The sequence below is a fragment of the Crocuta crocuta genome, unplaced genomic scaffold, assembly GCF_008692635.1.
Source record: "Crocuta crocuta isolate KB4526 unplaced genomic scaffold, BGI_CrCroc_1.0 scaffold93, whole genome shotgun sequence".
Lineage (NCBI taxonomy): Eukaryota > Metazoa > Chordata > Mammalia > Carnivora > Hyaenidae > Crocuta > Crocuta crocuta.
In genome coordinates this window covers 7,823,372-7,840,442 of record NW_027529641.1, presented here as the reverse complement: position 1 = coordinate 7,840,442, position 17,071 = coordinate 7,823,372, and the positions used below count along the sequence as shown (strand labels likewise).

General features: G+C 39.2%; 1 pseudogene; it reads left to right on the top strand.

Moving 5' to 3' along the window:
- The first annotated feature begins 3,852 nt into the window (after positions 1–3,852).
- On the top strand, positions 3,853–15,110 carry LOC144230209 (3-oxoacyl-[acyl-carrier-protein] reductase pseudogene; annotated as a pseudogene).
- Positions 15,111–17,071: the final 1,961 nt, after the last annotated feature.

Sequence of the window (17,071 nt, the reverse complement as noted above, 5' to 3'; positions counted from 1 at the left end):
AAAAAGGCAATCTACTGAATGGGAGAAGATATTTGCAAATGATATATCCGATAAGAGGTTAATATCCAAAATATATTCAGAATTTATATAACTCCACACCAAAAACCAATCCGATTAAAAAATGGGCAGAGAACCTATTCAGACATTTTCACAAGAAAACATCTAGATGGCCAACAGGATGAGGAAAGATGTTCAGCATCACTGATCATCAGGGAAATGCAAATCTAAACCACAATGGGATATCACCTCACACCTGTCAGAGTGACAAGAATCAAGACAAGAAATGGCAAGTGTTAGCAAGGACATCAAGAAAAAGGAATGATCGCACACTGTTGGTGGGAATGTAAATTGGTACAGACATTGCGGAAAACAGTATGGCGGTTCCTCAAAAAATAAAAGGAAAATACCATACGATCTAGTAATTCCACTAGTGGGTACTTAAAGAAAATGAAAACACTACTTTGAAAAGATACCTGCATAGGAGCGCCTGGGTGGCTCAGTTGGTTAAGCATCTGACTTTAGCTCAGGTCATGATCTAATGGTTCGTGGGTTTGATCCCCGCATTGGGCTTTGTGCTGACAGCTAGCTCAGAGCCTGGAGCCTGCTTCAGATTCTGTGTCTCCCTCTCTGTCTGACCCTCCCCTGCTCACCCTGTCTCTCTCTTTGTCTCAGCAATAAATTTTTTAAAAAATTAAAGAAATTTTTTAAAAAAGAAAAGATACCTGTACCCTTATGTTTATTGCAGCATTATTTACAATAGCCAAGATATGGAAGCCTAAGTGTCTATCCATAGATGACTGGGTAAAAAATTATCTCCAGGGCTTTTAGTTGTTCTTACCAGAAAGGAGCTGAAAGAAGTGAGTCTCCATAAGCTTGTCTAGAACCAGAAGCATGGCTGTTTTTTTGTTTTGGTTTGTTTTGGTTTGGTTTGGTTTGGTTTGGTTTTATAGTAGAGGTTTTCCCCTCTTTCACTTTGTAGCTAGCAACACCTGGAATATATTTTTAAAACATTTTTTTAATGTTTTATTTATTTCTGAGAGAGAGAGAGAGAGAGAGAGAGGCAGCGTGAGCAGGGAAGGGTCAGAGAGAGAGGGAGACAAACAGTCAGAAGCAAGCTCCAGGCTCTGAGCTAGATGTCAGCACAGAGCCCCATGTGGGGCTTGAACCCACGAACCGTAAGATCATGACCTGAACCAAAGTCAGACACTTAGGCAGCTGAGCCACCGAAGCACCCAGGAATTTATTTTTTTAAATAGCAGAATAAATCAATGTTTTTTTTTCAAACATATACATGTCTTATAATATGCTTATTAAAATATGATCAAGTACACCATAAGGAGTATATTCAGTAATATTATAGTAGCTTTACATGGTGACAGATGATAACTATACTTATCATGGCAAGCATTTCACAATGTATATACATGTCGAATCACTATGTTGTACAACTTGAAACTAATGTAATATTGTATGTCAACTATATTTTAGTTAAAATTGTTAAAAACACCCCATTTGTACTGGTCAACATAAAGTGTATTAAAATACATATATTATCCTTTTAGCAACTTTGTACAAAGCAAACTTTGTACTGCACACTCCTTTTTAATATCATCAACTTCTTTCCTTTTATTATGCTTAAATAATCATGAATTGGAGTCTTAAAAAAAGTAATCAAGAATTAGGTTAACAGAGAAAATTTTATTTTAGCTGAAGTATATTGTGGTTTCTGTGCCAGAGAAATACATGCATTTGTGCGTTAAGTGATAAAGTCTTTGGAAGAAAGATTTCTTTAGTTTCTTAACTTTTTGCAGCATTGAGATGAGAAGTTGGGCTCTCCTGTGGATAGGTGTCTCTGTGAGCTCCATCACCTCAAATCAAGGCCTGTCTCACTCTCCCTTAACTATGACAAATGACACTGCCACAGAGCACCCCAAGTGTTTGCTATTACAGACCACTTGTCACAAGTCCACCTCCCCGTGCACCACTGTCACAGAGGAACAGGCCCCAGGACAGTGCCACAGAGGGGCTGGAAGGAATTGGTCAAGAGAAATACAAAATCCTGTGGCTTAAATCATGCACTTTCTTTCCATAATCATCTCTAAATACAATGCATTTGCCATTTGCCAATAATAATCCTAGAGTCCAGCCCAACCATTTCACTGGCCATCCTGTGCATAAAAGCTATGTGATACCTGAGATGTGACTTACCTGTAATGTTTTCAGAAGACCCACAGCCCCCTGACCCTGCCTATGCAGATGGAACCTGGACCTACCACCTTTTATATGAGCTGCTTGCAGCCATGGCCCCAGGAGCAAGCTTTGCAATGCATACCTTGCAGCCCATCAGGACCACCTGGTCTGGATTACCCTGTCTGTCACTTCTACTTCTGCTTTCCTGCCTGATTTCTGCTTTTTCCACGTGTACTTCAGGACTAGCATCCTGGCACCCATGGCACTCAGTTGGGAGATCCCCCTGAGGAACCCAGTCTTGCAGGGGACACTGGTGACCTGGACGTGACACAGAAAGGGTAGCCACTCTGCCCTTGGCCCACCTGGCTGTCAAGAGGTCAGCTACATGGGGATGAGACTTAGCATACCTGTCCTGCTTGACTCTGAGCTCCCGATTCAGGGACAGTGTAAGGAATAAAACAGACATCGGCATTAGGATCGCACACAATGTGAATGAATTCTGATTGCTGAATAAGTAAACTTGCAGTTGGAGGAATATTACAACTGCAAATTCCCGTGGGAGTAAGTTCTCTGGAAATCTGCCTTCAGGGTACCCCAGGTTTCTGTGACAGTGCAGAGGCTGGAACCACCAACTGTCAGCCCTTCTCCAGGGCTGGATGACAGCACATTGCAAGTCCCACTGGAGGGCCCAGAAGGCTGACTAAGCACAAGTACCAGCTTTCCAAGAGCCTGCAGCCTGAGGGGGGTGTAGGAGGGGAGAGTATTGATTCCAACCTCTGAAAGAAAGCAACAAGATCAACATTAATTTTAGTTAAATATCTATAAGATGTATTTTTAATGTTAAACAGTCAATTGTAATTTAACTAATATATAGTGAGACAAAAATTGCATTTAATGTTAAAGGTGGGAATATTTTAATTTGGTATGATGGGGTAGAGTTGGGGGGGGGTCATTAGTGTTTTTAAAAGCACCCAAGCAAACCAGAAAAGCAGGACACAAAGATAGAAAGGTAGGGAAGGAAAACTACAACCTCGATAAGCTTATGCAAAATTCTTCAGGCAGAAATTTCAGAAGGCAGCCATGTTGTTAAATGGGGTGAGAGTTCCATGGCGGGCTCAGTGCTCAGGGTCTAAGTTGGGCCTTCCAAGTTGCATGGATGGTACTTCTTGCCCCTGGTCACTCCAGGCTGGCCACACCCAGCAATCTCTAGTGCTGTGAGTAGCAATGCTCCAAGGATGTGGTCTCCAGAATGCCCCTTCATGTGCAACAGATATAGATGCTTATCATAGCGGAGGGAGAGGCCCCCGGATCCAGCATAGAGGAAGCTTGGCCACTTTGCCAGACAGGTGGGAGCTGCCTGAAAGGCTAAAGCCTAAGAACTGCCACAACTCAGTGCTGGCTGTTGTGTCTGCCTGGACAAGGCCAGGCTCCATTTTATTTCTCCCAGAGTAGGCCAGGATTTCTGCCTAGTGCTGCTGGGGCCTAAACCTAAAACTCACAGCCAGCTCTGGCCACATTTTTCAGCCAATGCCCTCCCCTTGTTTGGAGATGTACTTAGGGGTCTGTGAGCCACACACACCCAGGCTCTTCTAAATATGTTTAGGAGTCCTGTGCTGTGGAGGCTGTAGGGAGGGATGTGCATGAAATGGGAACACGGATAACATGGAGGAGCTTGGAAGTGCCGCAGGGCTGTACCGTGTCCACACAGCCTCCCGCCACTGGGGAGTAACAAGACCTGAAGCAACCCGGGAGGTGAAGCCAAAAGCACAACCTGGTGGGGTCCACACAGCCCAGCACTGTAGGGGAAAGGCCTCTCACTGTGTGATCAGGGTCACACTGAGCTGCCCCCTTTTGAGTCTGGTCACATGAGACTGTCTTGCCAGGTCTTAGCTGAGCCCTTTTGATGAGTCCACAATGTATTGAGGAATCAAAAAAGAGAAGTCTGCTCCAGGCAGTGTGATTTATGGGCATTAATTGAAACCCCACTCATTCCCTATAAAGTCAGATGAAGCTGCCATTGCTGATGCAAGGAAAAGATTTGTCTAAAATATTGGCTGGTGTCATCAATATCAGGAGCTCTAGGGCCAGGTCCCTTCTGCATTCTGATGAGGTAAGGATATTTGGTAAGTAAAATGCCTCCAGAACATATATCTATTTGACACCCAATATCTACTTCCCATGGTGAGCCAGACCTACTATGTAGGAGGCCAGAGATGCAGGCATGGAAGAAGTGGAGCTGGTCCCTACTTCAAGGAGAGAAAGGATCAAAAACTGCTTTGGGTTAAAGCGACCCTTTGCTGCACATCACTACACATTCAAACCCTGCTGCCACATCTTTCACCAAAACTATAGTTCTTAACAGATGTAAAAGCAATCTTGTCATCTGTGGTCATTTGGATTATGAGCAAATGCAAAGGCTTTGCATGAGCTTGTACAGTTTGGCTCAGTGCATGGGCTCTGGCCATTCACCATGAGAAGCACATGTCTCATTCACCTCTGGTCACAAGATAAGAGACCCTAGGGGTGCCTGGGGTGGCTCAGTTCATTCAGCGTATGACTCCTGATTTCACCTCAGGTCCTGATCCCCCTGCAAGTGGGGCTCTGTAAATCTCAAGCCTGCTTAGGATTCTCCCTCCCTCACCCACTGCCCCTCTCCCCTACTCATGCTCCCTCTCTATATATGTAAAAAAGGAAAAGAATGGAAAGGAATGGAAAGGAAGGAAAAAAGAAAATAAGAGACCCTTGGAGCACATCAGAACCCAGCTGAACCCAGTGGGTCCCCAGAGCCATGCAACAGCCAAACTATGGAGAGAGCCTAAATGTCCATCAACTGATGAATGGATAAAGAAGAAGTGATATATAGATATACAATGGAATATTACTCAGCCATCAAAAAGAATGATGAACTAAAAGACAACCTACAGAATGGGAGAGGATTTGCAAATGACATATCTGATAAAGGATTAGTATCCAAAATCTGTAAAGAACTTACCAAACTCAACACCCAGAAAACAAATAATCCAAAAAGAATGGGCAGAAGACATGAATAGACATCTTTCTAAAGAAGACATCCAGATGGCTAATAGACACATGAAAAGATGCTCAACATCACTCATCATCAAGGAAATACAAATCAAAACCACACTGAGATACCACCTCACACCTGTCAGAGTAGCTAAAATGAACAAATCAGGAAACAACAGATGTAGGTGAGGATATAGAGAAAGGGGAACTCTTTCCCAACCTTGTCCTTGTTGGTGGGAATGCGACTGGTGCAGCCACTCTGGAAAACAGTATGGAGATTCCTCAAAAAATTAAAAATAGAACTATCCTATGACCCAGCAACAGCACTACTAGGTATTTATCCAAAGGATACAAAAATACTGATTTGAAGTGTCACACGCACCCCAATGTTTATAGCAGCACTATCAACAATAACCAAATTATGGAAAGGGCCCAAATGTCCATCAACTGATGAATTGATACACACACACACACACAATGGAATATTACTCAGCAATCAAAAAGAATGAAATCTTGGGGATCCGCAGTCAGTTGAGTGATTAACTTCAGCTCAGGTTATGATCTCACAGCTCATGAGTTCGAGCCCTGCATTAAGCTGTCTTCTGTCAACACAGAGCCTGCTTTGGATCCTCTATCCCTATCTTTATCTGCTCCTCCCCCAATCATTCTCTATTTCTCTCAAAATAAATAAACTTTAAAGAAAAAGAATGAAATCTTGCCATTTTCAGCAACATGTTTAGAAGTAGAGTATATTATGCTAAGCGAAATAAGTTAGGCAGAGAAAGACAGATATCATATGATTTCACTTGTATGTGGAATTTAAGAAACACAACAGATGAACATAGGGGAAAGGAAGGAAAAAATAAGATAAAAACTGAGAGGGAGGCAAAAAGACTTTTAAATACAGAGAACAAACAGGGTTGCTGAAGGAGGGGGTATAGGCTAAATGGGTGATGGGCATTAAGGAAGGCACTTGTTGGGATGAGCACTAGGTGTTATATGGAAATGATGAATCACTGGCTTCTACTTCTAAAACCAATACCATACTGTATTTTAACTAATTGAATTTAAATAAATAAATTTTTAAAAAGATAAATGTATATTTTACTACAATAAAACAATAAAATTCAGGCTGCATAAACTTAAGAAAAGTCAGGCATATACTTATAAGATACAACTATATCAGTGCTTATAGGAAACTTTAAAATTGTAAACACTTACGTTAGAAAAGAAAAAAATCTCAGATCAATATCCTAACTTCCCATCTGGTGACACTGGGAAAGAAGAGCAATGTAAACCAAAGCAAGCAGAAGGAAGAAAAGAATAAGAATTGGAGAAGAATTTGATAAAATAGAGAACAGAAAAGCTACAGAGAAAATCAATACAACCAAAAGTCAGTTCATTCAAAAGATCAACAAAATAGACCAACATTTAGCTAGATTGCTCCAGAAAAAAAGAGAATAGAATTACTGAAATCAGAAATGAAAGAGAAGACATTACTACCACTATACAGAAATAAAATATAGTTATAAGAAAATATTATGAAAAACTTGTGTGCCAACAACTTAGATAACTTAGAGGAAGTGGAAAAATTCCCAGAAAGACCCAGACTACCAAAACTCTTTTTCTCATATATATATATATAACATATATATTTATATATATATAATCCAAATATATGTATATAAAGAAAAGAGATTGAATTAGTCACTGAGGAAAAAAAATACTTCCCACAGAGACTAAGATCAGATGACTTCACTAGTGAATTCCACCATTTAATGGAGTCTGATCTTTCATATAACTTCCAAAAAATAGAAGAGGAGAATACACTTCCCAACTCATTCTATGAGGTCAGTATTAGCCAAAGATATTACAAGGAAAAAAAAAACCTAGAAACCAATATCTTTTATGAGTACACATGCAAAAATCCTGAACAAATTACTAATAAATGGAATCAAGCAATGTATAGAAAGGATTATCCACCATGACCAAAGAGGATTTATCCCAGGAATTCAATATTGGCTTAATATCCAACAATTATTGGAGCACCTGGGTGGCTCAGTCAGTTAAGCATCTGACTCCCACTCAGGTCATGATCTCAGGGTTGGTGAGTTCAAGCCCCACATCAGGCTCTGCACTGACAGCACAGAGCCTACTTTTGATTTTTTGCCTTTCTCCCTGTCTTCCCTTTCCCCATCCTCTCTGTCTCTTTCTCTCTCAAAAATAAATAAATAAACATTTTTAAAAATATCTAACAATTACTGTAATACACTACATCAAAGAATAAAGGATAAAACATGATAATTATAAGTTGATGTGAAAAGATCATTCAGCAAAATTCAATACTATTTCAAGATTTAAAAAAAGAGAATGCTCTAGGAACTAAGAATAGAAGAGAACTTCCTAAACCTGATAGAAGGCATCTATGAAAATCTCATAGCTAATATCATACTAAGTGGTAAAAGACTGAATGCTTTTTCCCTATGATCAGGAATAAGATAAGATGTTTGTGCTTTCCACGTCTATTCAATCTTGTACTGGAAGTTCAACTAGTCAAGAAAATGAAATAAAAGACATCAAGATTAAAAGAAAGAAAGGAAACTGTCACTATCTGCAGATGGTATGATCTTGTATATCTAAAGGAGTTCATGAAAAAATTTAATATTAGAACCAATAAATGAGTTCAGCAAAGTTTCAAGATACAGGATCAATATGCAAAAATCAATTGTACTTCTATATACCATCAATGAATGATCCAAAAATAAAATTAGGAAAATAATTCTATCTATAAGAGCATCAAAATTAATGCAAATACTTAAGAATACATTTAACCAAATAGTGCATAACTTGTACTCTGGTAACCACAAAACATTGTTGGAAGAAATTAAAGAAGGGGCACCTGGGTGGCTCAGTGAGTTAACCATTACACTTTAGCTCAGATCATAATCTCACAGTTCCTGTGTTCAAGCCTCGCATCAGGCTCTCTGCTGTCAGCACAGAGCCTGCTTTAGATACTCTGTCTACTTCACTGTCTGCCCCTCCTCCACTTGCGTGCTCTCTCATGCTCTCTCTCAAAAATAAATAAACATTTATGTTTTTAATGTGTATCTTTAAAAGAAAGACAAAGCGTGAGTGGGGGAAGGGCAGAGAGAGAGAGAAGACGCAGAATCTTAAGCAGGCTCCAAGCTCTAAGTCGTTAGCACAAAGCCAAACAGGGGGCTGAGACCCACGAACTGTGGGATCATGACCTGAGCCAAAGTCAGACACTGAACTGACTGAGTCACCTAGGCACCCCAAAAATAAATAAACATTTTTTAAAAGAAAGAAAGAAATTAAAGACCTAAAAAAATGGAAAGACTTCCCATGTTCAAAGATTAAAGGATTTCATATTGTTAATTTGGCAATATTCCCCATACTGATCTGTAGAAATAATGCAATCCCTATCAAAATCTCAGCTGACTTATTTTCAGAAACTAACAAGCTGATTCTGAAATTCCTAAAGAAATTCAAGAGACCCAAAATAGCCCAAAAAATATTGAAAAAAGAACAGAGTTGTAGGATTCTCAATTCCCAATTTCATAACTACTGGTAAGAATGTAGAATAGTGCAGCCACTTTGGAGAATAGTCTGGCAGTTCCTTAAATGGTTACCATATGACCCAGTAATGCCACTCCTACATATATACCCAAGAGAAATAAACACATATATCTACACAAATACTTGTACACTGATGTTCATAGCAGCATTATTCATAATAGCCAAAAAGTGGAAACAACTCAAATGTCTACCAATTGTTGAGTGGATAAATGTAATGTGGTATATTTGTACAATGCAATTTTAGAGCAAATAGAATAAATCAAGTACTGACACATGCTACAATATGGATGAACCTTGACAACATTATGCTAACCGAAAGAAGCCAGTCACAAAGGACTACACATTGTATGATTTTATTTATATGAAATGTCCAGAATTGGGAAACCTTTATAGATAGAAAGTAGGTTAGTGGTTGCTAAGGGCTGGGGGAGGGATAATGGCTAAGGGGTGCAGTTTCTTTTTGAGACAATGAAAACATTCTAAAATGGATTGTGGTGATAGACGCACAACTCCGTGAATATACTAACACATTTAATCATGTCCTTTAAATGGATAAATTGTCTGTTGGATAAATTATATTTTGATACTACTTACAAAGAGTCAGATACAGAGAAGGAAGCAAACCAGATAGGGCATTATCTGAACAAGTCATGATAGTATTGAGTCCCCAAGTTGCTACATCAATAGGAAGAAATTGGGTGGATTGCAAACTTAGAGGAACTGCCAAATAGAGCAGGACGTTATCAGAGAACACTTAGAGATGAAGAATATAGAAAAGGAAAGAAATCTGTAGCCCTCCAATTTAGGGAGCTCACACCAAACCCGAACCCAAGGGACAATAATACATGTGAGAGGGGCGCCTGGGTGGCTTAGTCGGTTAAGCGTCCGACTTTCGCTTAGGTCATGATCTCGCGGTTGTGGGTTCGAGCCCCGCGTCGGGCTCTGTGCTGACTGCCAGCTCAGAGCCTGGAGCCTCTTTCGGTCTGTGACTCCCTCTCTCTCTGACCCTCCCCTGCTCACGCTGTCTCTCTCTCTCCTAGAAATAAATAAAACATAAAAAAAAAATACATAAATAAATAAAAAATAATACATGTGAGAATTCTGGTTCTCAGTTAATCCAGAATAAAGTATAAAATGGTGGAAAAAATAGATGGAGATACTGTCAACAGCAGGGACTTTGAAAAAAACTGTATCCAGTATCAAAAGAAGATTCAGAGGCAAAAAAAAAAAATATTGGGGAAAGAAAAGGCCAAGTTTATAGACAAAGAGCAAGGGAGTCAGATTTCAGAAGCATTTACTCATTAAACCTAAAGCACAAATGTTTAAAAGAATAACAACAAAAGCAAATCCCCCCCACACTTACAAAACTCTTGCAATATCGCCAAGGCTGCCACATATACAATAGTCTGTTCTTGGTGAGAAACCAGTAATTTGCTCACATGTTCCTCATTGCTTGTTATATTCATAAACATCACAATATGCTTGATATTTTATTTATTGGGGGGGGACTAGAATAAGAAGTGAAGACCTTGCTTTTTTTGGTTTATCTCGGAATGAATTATGTGGGGTTCTTCCTAACCATTACATGTCATTGTGGAGGTGGGGCAAAATATCAGGTTTCTGCTTCCATACTAGGCTTGTCTTGAAAGCAAAATGCTAGTTGAAACCAAAGAGCTCCGGGGACTTAATTCCAAAGGCTGTAAAAGTGCTCAGCTATGCTTCCTCTTTCCTCTTTCAGAAAAAGAGAAATTATTGTATTCATTTCCTGTTGACACCTAACAAATTACCACAAACTTAGCAGCTTAAAACAATACCCATTTATTATTCCTCAGCTCTGCAGGTCAGAATGCATTTTGTCTCAGCTGGGCTCTCTGCTCAGGGTCTCACAAGGCTGAAACCAAGGTGATGGTCTGTCTGGATTTTTATATGAGGGCTCAGTGGAAGAATCCACGTCAAAGCTTATTTGGGAAGCTGGTAGAATTTAGTTCTGTGCAGTTCTGACGTCCTGGTTCCCTTTCTGGTTGTCAGTCAGGGGCCAGAGACCAGACGTTGCCTCATTCCTTCACATGTGGCCTCTCCATCTTTGTACCAATCATGGCACCTGCATTCCTCCTCATTCTTGGAATTTCTCTGACTTTTTTTACCTTCTTCCTCTGCCATCAGCTGGAAAAAGTCCTCTGCATTTAAGGACTTGTGATTAGATTAGGTGCACACAGATAATCTTAATGTCACCTGACTTGGAACTTTAATTACAACTACGAAATCCCTTCTTGGCAGCACCTGTATTAATGTTTGATTCTATCACCAGCACTAGGACTTCTGGAGCATGGGGAAATTATTAGGACCCTGCCTACCACATCTGTAAACATAAAGAGACAAAAAGGCCGATTCCTAGTTGACATGAGTGCTGCCCTTTCTATCCTGACCCCCACTGCGTTACAACAATCAGCCAGATAAATTGATGTGTTACAGTAGGTATTCCAAACCCACTTCCTTTTCAACACATATTGAGCCTTTGGCTACCATATTAAGACCAACAGAAGACCAACACTGATTACTCCTTTGTGCTTCCATGCCTTTCAACTACCTGGCAGAAGCCTTTTCTATAAATGCAGCTGTCAGATTAAGTGCTCACTGGAAAGATTATTCTCAGAAAATAAAGAGTCACTAGAAACACAATTTCACAGCATGCTATTTCTACACTTAACTTTCTTAAACTGACCTAGACAATGACTTTTGGAACTTTAGAGCCCTTATTCCAACTGGTACATTGCAATTTGTGAGCAAATGCTCTATTGATGGAAGGAAAATGATGGGAGCAGAACCTATAGAGATACCGGTGGATCCTTCTCAGTCATTACCTAAGCCAGTCTAATATCCTATGAAATCAGAAGGTATTCAAGGAATAAACTAGTCATAGATCCTCAGAATAACAACAACAACAACAAAATTCCTTGTACAAGTCTAAGCATGGCCTTCTTACAAACCTAGTGGAAAGGGATATCAATTTGTGCAAGACTTAAGAGCCATTCACTGAGTTCTTCCTAGGTTTCCAGAGTGCCTAACGCTAATGTTCTTCTCTCTCCAGTTCCAATTAACAGGAAAATAGTTCATGGTGGTGGCCTGGCTTACCTTCATTAGTGTTACTGTAAATAAAGACAGTTGATAGGTTTTCCTTTATTTGGAACAGACTAACAATATATTTGGGCAGTAATGCCTCAGGGATTCACACAGGCACCTTTTGTTTTTTTCAGCCTTTAGGGTAATGATTGTAAAAAGGTAACACTCCTAAAAGGTTAAGATTTCATTTAATATTGAAGATATTACCTCGTACTTACCTCTCCTGGAAAACAAGGATTCAATCTGCCTCTTAAAAGAGCAGGTGGCTGAATATGGTAAAAGAAAAGTTATAATTTTGCCAAAAGGTAGTACATTAGTTAGGAGGTGACTTCTCCACCGTAGAGAGCACTCTATCCCAAAATTAGATTAGATGGATCCAGCAATATCTAAACCCAACTTGATAGGAATTGATAAGATTTGCAAAACTTAAGAGATATTATAGGCAGTGGGTCCCCAACTTTCCCAACCTAACTTGACTCCTTCAAGAACTTAACCAAAAACAGGTGACCAGAATTGACTTGAGAATCTAGAACTGACTTTGTCACTTTGAAATCTAAGTTACAGGAGACCCCAATCCCAGGTCTACTGGAATAAAAACAAAAGCAAAAACAAACAAACAAACAGAACGAAATGTCTTTTCTGTACATTTCCTTGTGCTGAAGTGGAAAAAGGGTGGCAGGAAGGTGTCAATTATAGAGGCTTTGGCTCAACAATGTGGGAAGCACTGCCTCCTATTTACGTATTTCTTTAGACTCAACGGTTAGTGTCTTCCTTCTTGTTATGTGCCATGCCCGTGGTTGCAAAACTGGTAGATGCTTCTGTGGATATTATCCTTGCCACACTACTAACTCCATAGGTTCTACGTGCTGTTCAATCCTGATTACTAGCAGGCAATATCCAGCATTGCTCAGTCAACCAATTAACTATGACTGACCACTATTGTTGGTCTCTTGTGTGACCATTTGTCACTGTTATAATCTTAATCCTGCAATGTTGCTTCCACTACTTGATGAAGGAGAGCCTCATGTCTATATAATAGCAACTGTAAAATTGAGAGTCCAAGAGGAAGATTGAGTTGATGTTTCCCTAGGGAACAGGGAACAAATATTCCTTTAAAAAATTTTTTTTGAACAATTTATTTATTTTTGAGAGACAGAGAGAGACAGAGAGTAAGTGGGGGAGGGGCAGAGAGAGAGGGAGACACAGAATCCGAAGCAGACTCCAGGCTCTGTGCTGTCAGCACAGAGCCCAATGCAGGGCTCAAACCCATGAACCACAAGACCATGACCTCAGCTAAAGTTGGACACTTAACTGACTGAGCCAACCAGGCACCCAGAACAAATGTTCTTTTTAAATGATCGAGGTCAATACCATTGAGGTTAGATAGAGACTACATAAAACTGTGTAAGAGTTTGTATAAAATTGACCAAAGCTGGGTCAGCCCAAGTGGTGGAACTAATAACCATTAAGGCACATAGTAGGAGCAATTATAAAGAAGGGGAAAGGATAGGGTACCTGGGTGGCTCAGTCCATTAAGCGTCCAACCCTTGATTTCTGCTCAGGTCGTGATCTCACGGTTTGTGAGATTGAGCCCCAAGTCAGGCTCTGAGCTGATAGCATGGAGCCTGCTTGGGATTCTCTCTCTCTCTCCCCCTCTCTGCTCCTCCCTGGCTCATGCTTGTTCTCTCTCTCTCTCAAAATAAATAAATGAACAAACTTTTTTTTTTTAAAGAATGTGAAGGGAATGCACTGCCAGATCATTCAACAAAATAAGTGGCACTTTTGTCCTTGCTGAGAGGACTCATTTATAATGAGACAAATGTTAAGAAAATGAATATATTTATGCATAAAATCTGTTTCATAGTATATCCAGTGTCAGTTTCAGAAAAAAAAGGAAACATTTGCTAAAATCAAGTTGTTCTGTCAATTTCAATGGTTCCTAATGCAGCTAAGATGGCCATTTGGTTGCACCCAAAAAAGTTTGACCAAAATGTAAAAATACTGCTTCCACCATGAGTAAGAGTTTGTGGGGAAATTTCTCATTGGTAGCTAGAGATGTGTAGGGCTTATGCCTCATCTGTACCATCATAACCCAGGGAAAAAGAAAACTGTAAGGGTGGGATACATATGCCTCTGAGCCATATTCCAGAGGACTTTCAAGCACACAAAGATGTGCTTTATCCAGTTACCCAAGTCACAAGATTATGAATTCATATTTGGAATCGCTTATAAATTCTCTGGATGCTGAAGACTTCTCAAGCAGAAGAGCCTTTGCAAGCACTGAAATAACTACACAAATTGTTAGACAACAATTTTCCCACCTGGAGGATACCATCCCTACTCCCTAGGTACTGGGACAGTCATAAAGGAACTTGGTAAGGTGTTCTCTTTTAATCGAAAATCTTATTACTCCTACTCACTGCAGTTTCCAGAAAAAGTAGAGGTAAAATGGAACTATCAAAATCTTTATATTGGGGCAGCAGGAGGAGGAGGTGTACAGTGGTAACTTTTTGTGGTGGCTTGGCTTTCTTAGAGCCGAGGAAATCTGGAAAGGAGCTGCCACTCCTAGACTTCTTTCCTTTGAGTCTGTGATTTTGAGGTCCAAGATGGACAGTGTGCACTGTATTGGGAGGTTCCTGGGGCATTGGCAAAGCAGTGGCCCAATTAATGGCCCAGAAAGGGTACTGATTGGCCATCATACCCAGGAATCTGTAAGTGGCCAAAGCCACTGGCCCTGGTGACCTTGATGGAAATCTTTTGGTATTTAGCTATAATGCTGCCAAAGAACATGAGGGTCAAAATACATTTGAAGAGATGGAGAAAAACTTAGATCAAATTTATTTCTTGGTAAATGCAGCTAGAATGAACAGGGGTAGCCTTTTAGTAATAACAAAACCTGAAGATATGACATCTCAGTTCATACTAATCTCTTGGGTCTCATGCTGACTTGTAAAGCTGCCATGAAGACTATGATTCAACAATTAAGAGAGCTTCTTGTTAATACAGGACATATTATCGGTTTAAAAGGCAACTCCAGCCAGTCTGTGCACAGCACTGGTAAAGGAAGATTAGTTGGATTTTTACATATTCTTGCTAAAGAGGTAACAAGAAAGATTAGAGTGAGTATTGTTGCATCAGGATTTGTTCACACACATATGATGAAATACTTGAACATTTAGATAAAATGTTGGGAGGTTTGGAGAACCTACTGATGTGCACATGGTGTTGTTTTTTTGTTTTGTTTTGTTTTTGGAATCACTATTTATGGTGCCTGGCTGTCTCAGTTGGTTGAGCATCTGACTCTTGATCTCAGAGTCATAAGTTAGAATGGTCATATATTTTACAAATTCTGGTAGTGGATGGAGATTACAAGTCATGACAATTTATAGTTTATTAAGTTATAATAATGATGATTAGAATCAAAGGCATAATTTGTTTGGCTTTTGATTTGACAGTCTTGCCTACATGGATGACATTTGCTGATCAAACCTATTGATGCTTAAAAAAACAAAAATGGGGGTGCCTGGATGGCTCAGTTGGTTAAGCATCTGACTTCAGCTCAAGTCATGATCTAATAGTTTGTGAGTTTGAGCCCTGCATCAGACTCTGTGCTGATGGTGCAAAGCCTGCTTGGGATTCTCTCTTTCCCTCTCACTTTGCCCCTCACGCCCCTCTCAGAATAAATAAACTTAAAACAAAGTATTGATGCTACAAATGTTTATTTCCACTTTTATATGAATATGTCTAAAAAGAACGATATGTGACCAACTGTGTTTCCTAAAAGGTATGTACCTCATTGTCTGTAGCAATTTTAGTATACAGACATTTTGCAAGTACTATAAACAAGTATTACCTTAATTTACATATTTCCTCTCAAAATTATATAGTCTAGTTGTCTTGAGTTGTATTGGACTAAATTCTCTGGAAGTTAACCTTGTGGGCCATTGCCAAAATACAAGTATTTACAGGGCATTGGTTGGTTGTGAATACCTTACCAATCCTGCTAAAGTTAAATATTGTTCTTTTCCACATGCCTTGAAAGATCAATTATACAGGTTGGAAAAAAAAGTATCAGTATCGTTAGACACAGACACTAATATGGAACCTGGTTTCTTTGAGTGGCATTACTCCTGATTGAGTTGCTGGGCAAAATATCCTACAAATATAAGGGTGGTACAGTTGACCCCTATAAAAATTCTCAACGACGATGAGGGTAACTTTTAAGTTTTTACTATCTGGCACAATAATGAGATGCATAGATCTCACCAACTTAGAAAATAGAATTTTTTTTTTTTAATCCACAAAATACTCAGTATAGCAAACTACTTAAAAACAGTACAAGAAATAATGACATTTTTTTAAATTAAGGATATTTTTCATTGATAAATATATTAATGATTCCTAACCTAAAATTTTAGAAAGATAATAATAGCTAATTATTTATAATCAGTCATAAATGATAATGTAAATAATGAATTATTGAATAAATTAAATGTCTTTACAAGGAACAGTTATAGCATTCATCTTATAAGAAAATATTTGCCTGAGAATAAAGATAAAGACATAAACTGAATGTCAGGCAACACCTAGTTTTCACTGAACTCTTTTGTGGTGAATAGTGTGATATTTAAATGTCATTGGATTTGTATTGGTTTTTCTTATTTATCATTTTTAAATGTTTTTTCAAATTTTTATTTAAATTCTAGTTACTTGACATATGGTGTAATATTGTTTTCAGGAGTAGGATTTAGTGATTCATCATCCAGTGCTCAACACAAGTGCCCTCCTTAATAGCCATCACCCATCTAGCCCATCCCCCAGCACCTCCCCTCCATCAACCCTCAGTTTGTTCTCTATAGTTAAGAGTCTCTTATAGTTTGCTTGCATTTCTTTATCCATTCTTCAATTGATGGACATTTGCACTCTTTCCATAATTTGACAGTGGATGATAATGTTACTATAAACATGGGGGTCATGTGCACCCTAGAATCAGTATTTTTATATCCTTTGGATAAATACCTAATAGTGCAATTGTTGGGTCGTAGTATAGTTCTATTCTTCACTTTTTGAGGAATCTCCATTCCATTTTCCACAGTGGCTGCACGACTTTACATTCCCACCAGCAGTACAAAAGTGTCCC